Source organism: Caretta caretta, chromosome 3 (genome assembly GCF_965140235.1).
Source record: "Caretta caretta isolate rCarCar2 chromosome 3, rCarCar1.hap1, whole genome shotgun sequence".
In the NCBI taxonomy this organism is placed as follows: Eukaryota; Metazoa; Chordata; order Testudines; family Cheloniidae; genus Caretta; species Caretta caretta.
In genome coordinates, this window is record NC_134208.1 from 125,206,832 (window position 1) to 125,221,286 (window position 14,455).

The following is a 14,455-nucleotide window of genomic DNA, read 5'->3' on the forward strand; positions in this document are numbered from 1 at the left end:
AATCAGTCCTGCAGGAGTCAGGGAATAGTTCATTCTCTGTGTCTACTCACGACTGTGCTTTTCCACTGAGGCTGTCATCCAGGGATCCAGTTGGTGTAAGCTGTGATGGTGTCCAGAAGGAACAGACTGAGGCTACCAGCTTTTTTCACATAAGCAACCAAACCACCATCTGATGGTATGGACATTTCTGTGCTTCTGAATTTGACCTGGTGACCTAGAAATGAACGGCTCCATAAGGCATTACCGATCTTGTCAGCCATCCCTTCCCACAATGCTCCTGTTTCTGCCTTAGCAGGTGGTGTTAAAACCTGCAAGCTGGCAGGTACTACTTACATGTGGCCAGAATAATTTCTCAGCAGTGTAGCACATTGTTCATTAAAGCAAATGTTTGTTGGAAGAACTGTGCATGTACAATATGGATGAGTCTTATTGCTTTATGGAAAAGTGATGAGTCAGCTGAATTAGGTAGCTGCCTGTTCTAACAAAGTTTGCAAAATTGCTGCCAAGCAGCAGGATTTCTTGTAGAACTCCCTCCCCTTCTCCCACCTCCAGATGTACCCCTATACTTATGGCCATTATAACAAATTAATCCCAAGGAACCTAGGATTTCCCAAGGCTAAAAGCAACAGCAGGCTCCCTGCGCTCCTGCAGCTACTGGTATTAGCCCTGGAAATGATGATTGCAGGTGTCAAAGGTTAAATGTGTTTGCAGGAAATCCCTGGAGCGCTGCCTCTTTGCTCCCCTTCCCCTCAGTGTCAGAGGTGGAAAATGTTTGGAAGGACCCTCTATATATGAAGGCAATAAGTTAATATCTGTCATAAAACATGCATTCATGTCAGAGGCTTACAGGATGTGTACTTTATGGCCCCAGTGTAGAATGATGTTGGGGAGAAAAGCGGAGGATTCTGCCACATGTGTTATTATGCAGGGCATGCCTTTTAAAATGTTAAGGACCAGATTGTCTCTTACACAGCTAGTGCTGTCAGAAGTTTGCATAGTGCTTTTATAGCTTATGTTTTTCTATCTCTACGATACCTGCGTTCAATTGAGAACTGATTCTGAAGCAAGCCATTAAAGATCTTAGGAGCACCACTTCTGTGAAGAAGTCAATTTGTTCTTTCTGTCTAGTGATTCAAAACTCTGGTCTGCAGCTAGTAAATGCAAGTATTGGAAGCATATCTTGCTTTTTAACTCACCCTCTCCTTCCGTTTATCCCCTCTCATGCCCCCCTTCCTTTAAAGTATACATTTTGTATTCACGAGAAGTCTAGAGTGACACCCCTGCAGACCGTAACACTCTGTTAGAGATAAGGTACAGCATGGGCAGTCTGGCTTGCATACAATGATCCGCTAGCCCGTCTTACCTCTCTCCTGGAGGAACCACCTTCCAAAGAAGAGAGAAAGAAGTTCAAGTCTCTTTTCTTATGTCAATACTTGGCTTTGTTGTTGGTAAAAGTACCAATGTGATGGGGGGAAGGTGTGTGTGTGAAAGAGATGTGCAGACTGTCGTCGTGAGACTGCCAGATGTTATTTCACATATAAGCTTCTGAACAACCATCAGGTGGCACTGACTTTTGATCCTTTCTGATAGTGGCTAGGAACCAGGTCTCTGAAAAGGCCCCGCATCCCATTACCAGTTCTGTGAAGCACTTCCATTGCCTTACCAGTTGCAGTACAGCTAGGTCCCTCAGTGTTTTTAGATACTTTTTTTTATCATCTAAATTACAATGAACAACAACAAAATCCCCACAAACCAGTGAGGTGGAGGGCACCTCTCTGCAGCCTACACAACTGGTTTTTCTTTCTTAGTTATTTCTTTTGTGTAAATTGAACTGCTATCAAATTTTCAGATAGTGGGTAAAGGAATCACAACCAATGCCCATTGTAATGAGTTAGTTAGCAAGCAAAAGGTCATCCAAAGACATTTAAAAAGATGTGGAATTGATATTTCCTCTTAATTTCAATATATTTTTGTAAGCATGTTTGCAGAAATGGGCTTTCGAGGGGAGCAATGAAACTTACGTGTGCTAATTATGTTCTCTGTGTTAATTTATGGCCACGGAGCAAGAGCCTTGGATAAATTAGGTGTACCACATTCAGTTCATCAAATGCCCCAACAACAACTATGTGGGTGAAACCAGACAATCACTGTGCACTCGAATGGACTCACACAGAAAAATGATAAAAGACAAAAATATCACATCATCTGTGGGTGAACACTTCATAAAGTAATCACTTCATATCTGAACTCTCAGTCCTTGTCCTCAAAGGAAACCTGCACGCGCCTTCAAGAGACAAGCTTGGGAACTGAAATTCACAACTCTGCTAGACACTAAAAATCCTGGCCTTAATGGAGACACTGGTTTTATGGCTCATTGCAACCATTTCTAAGACCCCTGCCTGATAACCCTTAATTGGCCACTTCATTTTATGTGGTTTCCTACAGCATAGAATCATAGAATCGTAGGACTGGAAAGGACCTCGAGAGGTGATCTAGTCTAGTCCCCTGCACTCCTGTGAATAGCATGTGTGTACCCCTTATGCTTATCAATTTGTCCCAACTTATACTTAGCTCAGACACTCTGGTTACCTTCCGCAGACCTGAAGAAGAGCTCTGTGGAGCTCGAAAGCTTGTCCCTTCCACCAGCAGAAGTTGCTCCAAGAAAAGATATTAATACCTCACCTACCTTTTCTGTCTCATTTAAAAAAAAAAAAGTAGTCAAGCCTCGTAATGCTCCTGTAAAATAGAGGGCAGTAGAGAGTAAACTGAGACAGTGACATGTTTAATGACTTGCCCCACATCGCACAGTGAGTCAGAGGCAGTACTCGGGACGGTATGTCCACACTGGACTTGGAAGGTATAATTCCCAGCTCAAGACAATCTACCTGCACTAGCTGTGATGGAGCTAGTCTGCTAACAATAAAAATATAGTCATGGCAGCATGAGCAGCAGAACGGGGTGAGCCACACTGAGGACGTAGCTACGATTACACCTTCCAGCTCCAGTATAGACATGCCCACAGTGTAAACTGCTCCAACTGCCCGGCAAACTACTTCCTTCATAGAAAAGCTTTTCTATTGATAATCATTATTTATTATTAATTAAATCTATAGATATTTAAAACCTTCACAATTAGTTTTCTCTCCTTCCTTAATAGTTTCTTTCTTTTCTTTTTCTGCAGCCAGAAACAGCCATCTGCAGAAAGCTGCAGTGTCCTTGGACGTAATTGAAAATGTCCACTTCTCAAGGATAGCGATCAGCTAATTATTCTTTGTTTTGTTTCTTCAGATCAAATATTTTCTGCCCAGAGTCCCTGTCCAAATGAACAAACAAAAATAATAATTAAAAAAAAGGCAATCCATATGTGATGCCTCACGTTTCCTGCTGGGACAGATTTCAAAAGCTCGTAAAATGTCTACAGCCTCGACAGTATCACTGCATATTCATTTATGAACATCAATGACCAGGGGATGGGGAGATGGCGAGCTCATAATATGCTGCATCTGGTCAGCCCTGGATATCAGAGTGCTTTTTCTCTGCACTTAGAGGAAGCACAGCATCTCTCCTTTCATGCGTCAAAAAAACATATTTGTGCTACGATCTATCCTCCAAGCAGTGCATTCCCTCTGCCAACTAGCTGTGGGTGTACAGCCCTTCCTTGGGAACATGCTGTAACTTCCCAGTTCCTGTGTCTGTGATATCACAGAGGCCTTTTGCTCTGCGGAGCTGTGACTGGGGCCATTGTGAGGGGCTGCTAGATATTTAAGATTCTAAGAGGGCTATGTTGCAGAAGAGTGTGCTTAAGGAGGAAAATTACATGACCACTTAAAAAAAATTGTCCTAAATTCCTGTGGTATGTTTCTTCTTTATTTCAAAGCAGCACGGACAAAATTGGTGTGACCCTATGAGTCCCTTTATGCCAACTGGCAAAGGGCACACCCAACACACTATTTAGCCAAACAGTGTCATGAAGGTATCATATACAAACCAATGATGCTCTGGTGATTAATATTGTTGCATAATGTATGGTTCCTGTGTAAAGGATTATGTGTGTGTGCTGGAAAATGTTCCTAAAATATGTTCTGGCTAAGCAATTTGAGTAGAGAGGGTAAAGAAGTTTGTTGTAGACAAAGAAATGTTGTTTCACCTGTTTGCTTGTGTCTCCAGTGTAAACTGAGCAAGGTGAGGCCAGAGACAATGGAAGTACATTTACATCTAAGGTAAACAAAGTGATTAAGCCAATCAAAAAAGCAAATTGTCCAACGGATGTGGAAAACAGCTTGGGTCTACACCCCTGCAGAGGAGAGGAACTTTGTCTGAGTTTATTTTTCAAAGAATACATTTAAAAACTTTACTGGACTATAAAAACAAGGGGAGAAAACCCACCAGTTATCCATTACTTAGGGGACACAGGGGACAGCACCCTCTGCTTCTAGGGATGCTAGATCCTCTTGCCAGAAGGGCTGGAGGCTGGCAGTAAGTGAGAAAGCTGTTTAGGCAAAAATTGTAGCTTGCTAAAGTTAAGTCTTAGACACTAGAAAGTATGTTTTATTTTGTCTGTTTCTAACCATTTTCTATTTTTGTTATATCTGCTTAGTATTGCTTATATTTCTGTTCTTTTTAAATAAACTTATTTTTAGTTTTCCTATAGACAATTTCAGTGCTGTTACAGTGAATTAAGTGTGAGTCCTCAGTTAAACCAATTGGCTGGTGTGTGCATGGGCTCTTTGGAGGCAGTAAACTTCATTTCTGTGCCTGTCCAGTGAGAGGGACTGGACACTACAGAGAGAGGTCTCTGAAGAACTGGGGTTCACCGATTGTTGCTTGCAAGGCAATGTAAAGACTGGCAGAGTCTTGAGGAGTTTGCTGGTGACTCAGACAGATTGGTGTAGCAGGGAGCTGATGCATAGTCTAGTCTCCAGTAAAGCTCACACTGACTAAGGCAGGAGGTTGACACTGTAATACTGGAGTCCAGTTCTCAGTGCCTGGAGGAGAGCATCACAGTTGGGTATAACTTTTCAAGGCTTGTCATGTTTTTTCCCCACTAGGAGTTGAGGCTGAAATCTAAATCTAAATCCAAATTAATGAAGCTACTTCAAAGTTGAAGGGAGGGAGGGGAACTACAGCTGTGAGTCTCAGACCACTGAAGATTCCTCCTTCAAACCCAGTCAATGTCAAATCGCTGGATTTATTTGATTTGGGAACAGGATTTACAGTGTCAGATTCAGAGATTGGGGGGGGAGGGGGAGGAGGAACATTTAAAAAATTCCTAATTTCAGATATCATTTTCATCTCCCTATTTCTTATACCATCTTTTCAAGCTGCAATAAAATTACCTGAAAACTGAATCCATCTTGAGGAAAAGTCAGAGGAACTTGCACAATGACTGGCAAATTAATCTGCAAACAGCCCACAGTTAAGTGTGTCTTATTTTATTTGGTCAATATTCAGCGAATGAGAGAGGTGCAGAACACAGTTTTTTCACCCATTTAGTCATACTCCTTTTTTTTCAACCAGGAAAGACCCCCTTGCGACGTATTGCTCTTTTCCAAGAAGTTTATTCAGGCTAATTACTTTTTTTTTTAAGTATGAAAACTTTTAAGTACAGAAGTTCCTTGAGATAGGAGAGAGCCATACTAAGCCCCACAAATGTAAACACAACGTTTTGTACAGAAGCCCTGCCTATATTAAGAAATCATTAAAGATGCTGAGCTAAGCCTTGAAAAGTCTGGAGAGTACAAGGAGAACCCTCCCCTTTACGCCTCCACACAGGTGTGAGGAACAAATATAATCTCTGCTTTCTCTGGGGCAGAGCACAAGCTCATTCTTTGTATCTCCTTGAAAGTCAATAAATCCTCATTGGGGTAGATAGGAGACAGGGCCAAAGCTCTGCCTCCCCTACACACTAGCCAGCTGAGCTGGCCAGGGGCACATAGAATCATAGAATATCAGGGTTGGAAGGGACCTCAGGAGGTCATCTAGTCCAACCCCCTGCTCAAAGCAGGACCGATCCCCCCAATTAAATCATCCCAGCCAGAGCTTTATCAAGCCTGACCTTAAAAACTTCTAAGGAAGGAGATTCCACCACCTCCCTAGGTAACGCATTCCACCCTCCTAGTGGAAAAAGTTTTTCCTATATCCAACCTAAATCTCCCCCACTGCAACTTGAGATCATTACTCCTTGTTCTGTCATCTGCTGCCACTGAGAATAGTCTAGATCCATCCTCTTTGGAACCCCCTTTCAGGTAGTTGAAAGCAGCTATCAAATCCCCCCTCATTCTTCTCTTCTGTAGACTAAACATCCCCAGTTCCCTCAGCCTCTCCTCATAACTCATGTGTTCCAGTCCCCTAATCATTTTTGTTGCCCTCCGCTGGACTCTTTCCAATTTTTCCACATCCTTCTTGTAGTGTGGGGCCCAAAACTGGACACGGTACTTCAGATGAGGCCTCACCAGTATCGAATAGAGGGGAATGATCACGTCCCTCGATCTGCTGGCAATGCCCCTGCTTATACATCCCAAAATGCCATTGGCCTTCTTGGCAACAAGGGCACACTGTTGACTCATATCCAGCTTCTCGTTCACTGTAACCCCAGGTCCTTTTCTGCAGAACTGCTGCCGAGCCATTCGGTCCCTAGTCTGTACCCGTGCATTGGATTCTTCCGTCCTAAGTGCAGGACTCTGCACTTGTCCTTGTTGAACCTCATCAGATTTCTTTTGGCCCAATCCTCCAATTTGTCTAGGTCCCTCTGAATCCTATCCCTACCCTCCAGTGTATCTACCTCTCCTCCCAGTTTAGTGTCATCTGCAAACTTGCTGAGGGTGCAATCCACACCATCCTCCCGGTCATTTATGAAGATATTGAACAAAATCAGCCCCAGGACCGACCCTTGGGGCACTCCACTTGATACCGGCTGCCAACTAGACATGGAGCCATTGATCACTACCCTTTGAGCCCGACAATCTAGCCAGCTTTCTATCCACCTTATAGTCCATTCATCCAGCCCATACTTCTTGGACAGTAACTGCACCTGGTGAAGAGGTGTAACAGCAGGCGTGCTGCTCTTATGTAAGAGAGAACTAGGGGAGGAATTCTACCTGTGGTCCCTGTGGAGTGGTGCAGCTCTGTACCATCCTGTTCCTAGTACTTGGCTGTGCCTTAAAGGCACAAATGTGTCCAAAGTGTAGACTGCACATGCCGCTTAAACTCGACCTCCTTGGTCTTATGCACTGCAGTCTTTGATGATGAGTGCCCACCACATTATTTTTCAAAAATCCAATATGCCATTTTCTCTACAATTTTAGATGTGTGTGGGGAATATTATATTTCTGAGTCTTGTACAATTGCATTAAATTTTGTTTTGATAATTGTACAATAGATCTGTGGACTTGTGGCCAAATCCTGAGTATTTGCTGTTCAGTACTTTGGATTTAGTTATTAAACTTTTCCTATGATTAAGTTCTCCTCTCTCTTAGGTCTGTATCTTAATAATTTTTTCAGCAAACGTACTATATACATTTAAGAGGATTTATTTTACTTTTGCAGACAGCTATACTGATGTGCAATAATTTATTATGTTAAAATCGTAAATGCTGTAAATCAGAGAAATGCACCCACAGATGTATATGATAGACCAAGTCAACTTGAAAAGCGGTCATTTTTAAAACGAAATGAATTTAAAATAGTTACAAGTACGGCTGCTCCTTTTGAGCCCCCCCTGCCAATTTTTGTAGTTTTATAATCACAATTTTAATATTTTTTAAATGTTTTTGCGCTCCTTTGGTGCTGTGTGAGAGACCTACACAAACAGGGGAAGTGACAGACTGACAATAGAGGGGAAACCATGAAATTGACTAAACACTAACTAGTGTCAAATGTGAAAACAAAATGGAAAAAGTAGAGGAAAAAGGTGTTTTCTCAAATCCCCTTCAATTATAGTAATCTTATTAGAATAATATAGTAACCTTGTATTCTTTCTTGTAATCAAAGTAAGTATGACTATAAGTTGTCAGTGTCTCTTTAACAGTATATGGGTCAGCTCACCAACTGGTATATTTCCCTGACTTCAATGGAGCTGTAGCAGTTTACACCAGCTGAGGATCTAGCTGGCTATTTTAACAATTTCCAGTTTGGCTGTTACCCATGTAGAAGTATAACTGTTTTTGTATTTTTCATGTGAACAATTCTCACTATCTCACAGCTCCAATGTAACCTTTTCTGAATAAAAAATATATGTTCTTTTACTGTATTGTTGTAGAAATGACCTGGAGCATTTGAAATCTGAACCTGGATCCAAATTTTGCAGCTGGTCCCTTTTCTTATATGATCTTAACCAAAACCTCAGACCCAAACACTTCTGAAATTTGGGGTTTCAATCTGGATCCAGATTTAAATTTTGTGGTTTAACAATCTCTGAATTATATGGTTTTTACATGCTCAAAGCCTATTTAATAAGGGTATGTATACCTTGCTTCCAGCCTGTGCTCACAAGTAAGGAAAAATGACTCACACATCTTTCCCAAGAATCCCCTTGTTGCAGACTACAGCTGGTCAAAAAATTCAAAATTTTCAATTAAAAACTTAATTTTTTAGCAAAAGAATTCCTGTATTTTGAGAAGCTCTGTAACTGGTTGAAAACATTCAAAATTTGACTTTTTTATGGAAAAAGAGAGGCGTTTTTGCAAACATTTTTTTTTCAACCAGCTCTTTTGTGGACATCCAAATCAGCTCCAATTAAATAAAATATTTTAAAATTGCCCATTTATATCCTTATTATTGTTCTGTGTAACAATGTGAAAAATCAAGTGTGACATATAGAAAGTGCATATTTAAAAAGGAACCTATGTGGTTTATGCTATGCAAATAATTTAAACTTTGGAAGTGGGATGCTATGAAAGGCAGGAGGAGAAGGATGGTGTGGGGGCTGCTGTGGCTTAGATGACGAAAGGAAGGATCAGAGGTGAGGGGGCAGGACTAGCGATGGAAAAATGTTGGGTGTTTTTGCAAAATGTCATCCTCCAACTTTCGGAAGCTCCGGTGGTTTGCATCTGGATCCTATTCTAGCTGAAGTTCCGCAGCTCAGAGATTTTTGCATACATTATTTCAACTGTAGCTCATCTCTGTTTCAAATAAGTGGGAGAGCAGTTTTGTTTTTTCAAATCCTCTCTGGGTGGCAAACGAAAGACATGTACCATAGACTGAAGGAGATGATTTGTTTAACCAATTTATTAGCCAGTGCACTGCATCTCCACATAGATAGTATGCTAAACAACCTGCACCTCTATTACTGCTTAATGTACCAGGCATGATAGCTATAGGGTGCTGATGTTCCAGTGGAAGTGACATGTTCAATGTTCAGTACCCCTAAGATGCTGTGCATTTTGCAAAACCAAGCTTTCCTCCCACTTTTCCCCTAAACATTTACATATGTTGAAAGTAACTTAGGGACAAATTACAACTGTCTCTTAAAAATTATGAGTTCTCTGATCCCAGTGTGGATTCCACCTTGGCAGTGGGTCCTACAGCTGATACCGAAGAAATCGGAAAAGTAGTCATGCACTGTAATGCCTCCCAGAACCCCCATCTGTACACTGTAAACTGGTGCAAAATCTCTGCCATTCTGCATGCTCTTCCCACATTTGTTCCCAAACGCATAGTTGGCACCAAGAATCGCACCAGCTAGTGCAACTGTCTTTCATCAGCTGCTTTGAGGCTGTGATTTTGTTGTTGCCATCTGGATGTGATTTTAGAGCGTGACACAAGCCTGAAAATACAGGCATGCAACTGTTAAATTCTTTTTTCTCTCTACCATGCACATGCACTGTTACAAAAGTTACATTCCTTTGTTGAGAAAACATGATGTACTCTTGTGATTATTTATTTTCATTATTGCTGTTTGTTTTACAGTAGAACCTAGAAGGCCCAGATGAGATCAGAGCCCCACTATGCAAGGCTGCCTACAAACACATGGTAAGAAACTGTTCCTACCCCAGAGAACGTGTCATCTAAATAGATAAATCAGACACATAGCAAGAGGGGAAGAGACTTGTCCAAGGTTACACAGCAGGCCAATTGGAGAGTCAGAAACAGAGCCTAGATTTCTTGAATCACTAGTCTACTTCCCTGTCTAATGGGACACATTCCATCATTGTTATTTATTATTTATATTGTAGTACCACTCAAATGCTCTAATCAGGGTTAGGTCCTCATTGCTCTAAGCACTGTATGAGCACAGAGGAAGAGATGGTCCCTTCCCGGAAGAGCTTAGAGTCTAAATGCTGGTGTACACAGGAAGGTTGCATCAGTTTAACTTAAAGTGTGAGTTTTGAACTGATTTACCTGAACTGGTGTGGATACTCTTTAACCACGTTTCTTTTGCTTTGGCTTAAGTTGATTAGGGTGCAGTTTAAACTAAACCAAAATAAGCCATTCTAAACCTGAAATAAGTGTGTCCATCCGAGAGTTTACTCCAGTTTAAATAAATTGGGTTTTAAAAGATTTTACGTTAAATTAGCACAACTTCTGCATGTAAACAAGGCCTATGTATGTGTAACTTTACTCCTAGGAGTAGTCTCACTATTGGTTGCAGGACTGAAACCTAAAAAGACAAGACAAAAACGATACAACATTGGACAATCAACAAACAAGCAAAATGTGGTGATGTTAGGTTCTCAGCTTGTCTCTTGCCTGTTCACAAATAGATTGTGCCCTGGTCTTACATTGACTGTGCCGGGCAGTAATAACTTGCCTCTGATATAGTACTCTTCATCAGTAGATCTCAATGCACGGGCACTGACTTTCTTCTCTCCGGATGGCTGCTGCTCCCCCACTCCACCCCGAGGCCCCACCCCACTCCGCCGTTTCCTCCAGTGCCCCACCCTCGCCCCACCTCTTCCCGCTCCTGCTCCACCCTTTCCCCCAAGACCTCACTCCTGCCCTACTTCTTCCTGCCCCTTGCTCCACCTCCTCCCTGAGCACATCCTGCCCTCGCTCTGCCTCTTCCCACCCCTGTTCCGCCCCCTCCCCGCAGCATCTTCCACCCACCACCGAACAGCTGATTGACAGGACCCACCAATCAGCTGACTGGCATGTGGCTGGTGGGTACTGAGCACCCACTAATAATTTTCTGTGGGTGCTCCATGGTTCTCCACTCATGGAGTTGGTGCCAGTTTCTCAAGGCCCTTCACAATCTTTAATGTATTTATTCTGCAGCACCCCTGAGAGGTAGGGAAGTGCTATTAGCCACATTTTACAGAGCGGGAACTGCACTGCACTTTATGTATGACCTAAGGTGAAATCTGGGGTAGAGCAAGGAAATGAACGCAGGTCTCTCAAGTCCTAGCTTTGTGCTATAACTACTGGACCATCTTTCCTCAGCTGCCTTAGGCTTGCAGTAGACCTGCCTGGACCTTGAGTCCAGGGAGAGAGAGACAAGCAGGGGCTTTGCTGGGAGGGGGCTCAGGGGGCATTAGAGCAGTCAGCGCCATGACTCTGCCTCCTTCTCCTTCCCCCACTCATGCCCATACTGCGCCCCAGTAGAGGTGACTGGATGCAAAGGGCAGAATACACAGTGTCTTGTAAATAGCTGATGCAAGGTCCCTGCAGTGGAAAATGGAAGCTCCAGAGGAATTGAGATTCCAAGATAACTCTGAGGCACAAATATTTCTTGGTGTTGTTCCATATTCAGGACTAAGCCTAATGGCACAATCTAGCCCGATTTTAGTTTGCCTTTAAACCTTGTATGTTTACTAGTTTTCATTTTGCTCTAACGTGTGCATTTTTTATTTTAATGTCTTTTGTATTCTTAAAATCATTGCCTATTGTCGGATTAAAAATCATTTTCTTTACAACCCTTATCAATTTACTATATTAAAAAAACCCCACTCCGTTTTCCATTTGTTGTTTTTTATCAACTTTTCCTTATTCTGAGTTATGATCTCATGGTGTAAGAAACATTTCTTCACCGCATTGTGGGAATGTGAAATCTCATTCGTTTCTGCCTTTCTAGGTCAGAGGAACATAACCCATGTAACTAGGGAGCAACTATTTCTGAGACTGTCAGACAAAAATAAGCAGCAATTCTGTTTATCATTTCCGAGTAGCAGCCGTGTTAGTCTGTATCCGTAAAAAGAAAAGGAGGACTTGTGGCACCTTGGAGACTAACAAATTTGTTAGTCTCCAAGGTGCCACAAGTCCTCCTTTTCTGTTTATCATTTGTTTACTTTGTGCCTGAGCTGTTTCCAACCTCCATTTCTTTTGTACGCACATGGTCGTGTTAATGAGGTGTTAATGTGTTTGTAGGAGAGGCGATTATAGAAGTTGGCTTTAATCAGGGGTGTCATTTCTATTTTCTTTGCTTTGAGAGCCTGTTTACACCATAAAAAGAAAAGGAGTACTTGTGGCACCTTAGAGACTGCCACAAGTACTCCTTTTCTTTTTGCGAATACAGACTAACACGGCTGTTCCTCTGAAACCTGTTTACACCATAAGTGGTTGTTGGCTTACTCCTGTAGCTGGGAAAAATTTATAAAACAACGTGGGGGTAAAACTCCCACTGATTTCAATGGGGCAGTAAGAAAAGGAGGACTTGTGGCACCTTAGAGACTAACCAGTTTATATGAGCATAAGCTTTCGTGAGCTACAGCTTTGATTGGAATGTTGGAAGAGCAAAAACATTTCCCCAAGACACACAAGTTTTGTACTGCTTTAACGAGCAGTTTGAAACTTGTATAGTTAAGGTATTACAACCCCTTAGTATGGATGCAATTATACCAGCATAAAGGTATAAATATAGAGGAATAAGCTACACTAGTATAACTGTGTGCACAATAGGGTTTGTATCTATTTTAAAAATTGCACCCCTAGCAGAAATAGTTATCAGTACATAATCTGTGTGCAGATAGGATACAAGTTTCGAGGTTTATAACCATTAGGTAAGCATCACTAACGTGCAAAGTCAAAACAAGGCATCTGAAGTGTGATTTTTGGGGATGACAAAATGTAAACGTCGTCTTGTCATACATTAAAAAAGATTTTCTCTAGCCCTCTTCCTTGTGAAGACCACTTTGAATTTGAATATGTAATGTACATTGGAAGCTTCTTATTGTGATTTCTAAAAATCAGGGTTGATTCACACTGCGTCCTCCATCATTACCCAAAGCTGCTCTTTGGGACCCAGGAAACTGGTAGCCAAGAGACCTATGAACTTCTGGTAGGGTTGTGAAAAGGAGGATGTCTTTGGGTTTTGTGTTAACTGGTGGGAAATTGTCCAAGTGAAATCAATCATGGAAGACAGCACAGTTGAACTCAGAACTTTGCCAGTTTTTTGAAAAATAACCTCATTTTTGTTCAGCCAGCTCAGTGTCAATTAAGCATGTTTTAGCATGTTTGGAATGGTTTGCTGTGGGGCCCTAGCAATAGGGGAAATGGAATTGTGTGGGTTCTGTGAGGTTTGCACCTCACCAGAGAAGAGTATTTGCAGCTAGGGAACTTGGAACAATTGCTTGTTTTTCAATAGTGGTGTTCTCACCCTTTTACAGCAAACCATGTTTGAATTAAGCGCTGATAAAACTTCAGACTGGTCCTCCTTGGAAGTTAGGGAGGAAAAAAGGTATTAACATTTGCTCACACCATACTTACAAGCAGAAGATGATGCCAAGCTAGAACGAAGACTCAGCTGAAAGCAATGTTTCAGTCAATATGGTGTGGCAGGAAGGATTCCTGATTTTTCCCTTCACGGGCCCAGATGTCACTCCCAGGCACTGTTCCCTCTAAGCTGTGCGCGTGCACATAGATCCTAAACCCCACGCACACGGCAAAATACCGCGCGCACAAAAATTTGCACAGAAGCACAACAATTTGCACAGAAGAAATTTTTTGCGCACATGGCCTGTCAAAAATTAGAGGGAACATTGCTCCCAGGTAGGGTGACCAGACAGCAAATGTGAAAAATCGGGACAGGGGGTGGGGGGTAATAGGAGCCTATATAAGAAAAAGACCCCAAAATCGGGACTGTTCCTATAAAATTGGGACATCCGGTCACCCTACTCCCAGGACAGGAAGGCTCTCACAATTGTTCTGATACCTACGGGATAACTGATGAAAGGGAGAAACTGTCATCCCTGAAAAAAGATCCACTCTTAATGAAAAGAAGTTGAGGGAAAGCAGAGAGATTTGCTAAAACCAAGCATTTAATCCAGGGACCTTTAGGGTACGTGTACCCTGTGATCAAAAACATGCAGCACCGAGTCTCAGAGTCCGGGGCTGTTCACCTGGGCCTATGGGGCTTGGGCTCCGGAGCTATAAAATAGTAGTGCAGACCTACAGGCACGGGTTAGAGTCATGTTTCTGAGACCCTCCCTCTTCGTGGGGTCTCAGAGCCCAGGCTCCAGCCCAAGCCCAAACATTCAATTTTATAGCCGCACAGCCTACACCCTGCAAGCCTGAGTCAACTGAC

The 14,455-nt window shown here is 42.3% G+C and overlaps 1 long non-coding RNA gene across 2 annotated transcripts in view; it reads left to right on the forward strand.

Moving 5' to 3' along the window:
• Positions 1 to 14,455, forward strand: part of LOC125633977 (uncharacterized) — a 173,574-nt gene that overhangs the window by 111,430 nt on the left and 47,689 nt on the right. For both annotated transcript variants that reach the window (XR_007355750.2, XR_007355753.2), the window contains exon 2: positions 9,907 to 9,969. This is a non-coding gene — a long non-coding RNA (uncharacterized LOC125633977). The remainder of the gene's footprint in view (positions 1 to 9,906; positions 9,970 to 14,455) is intronic.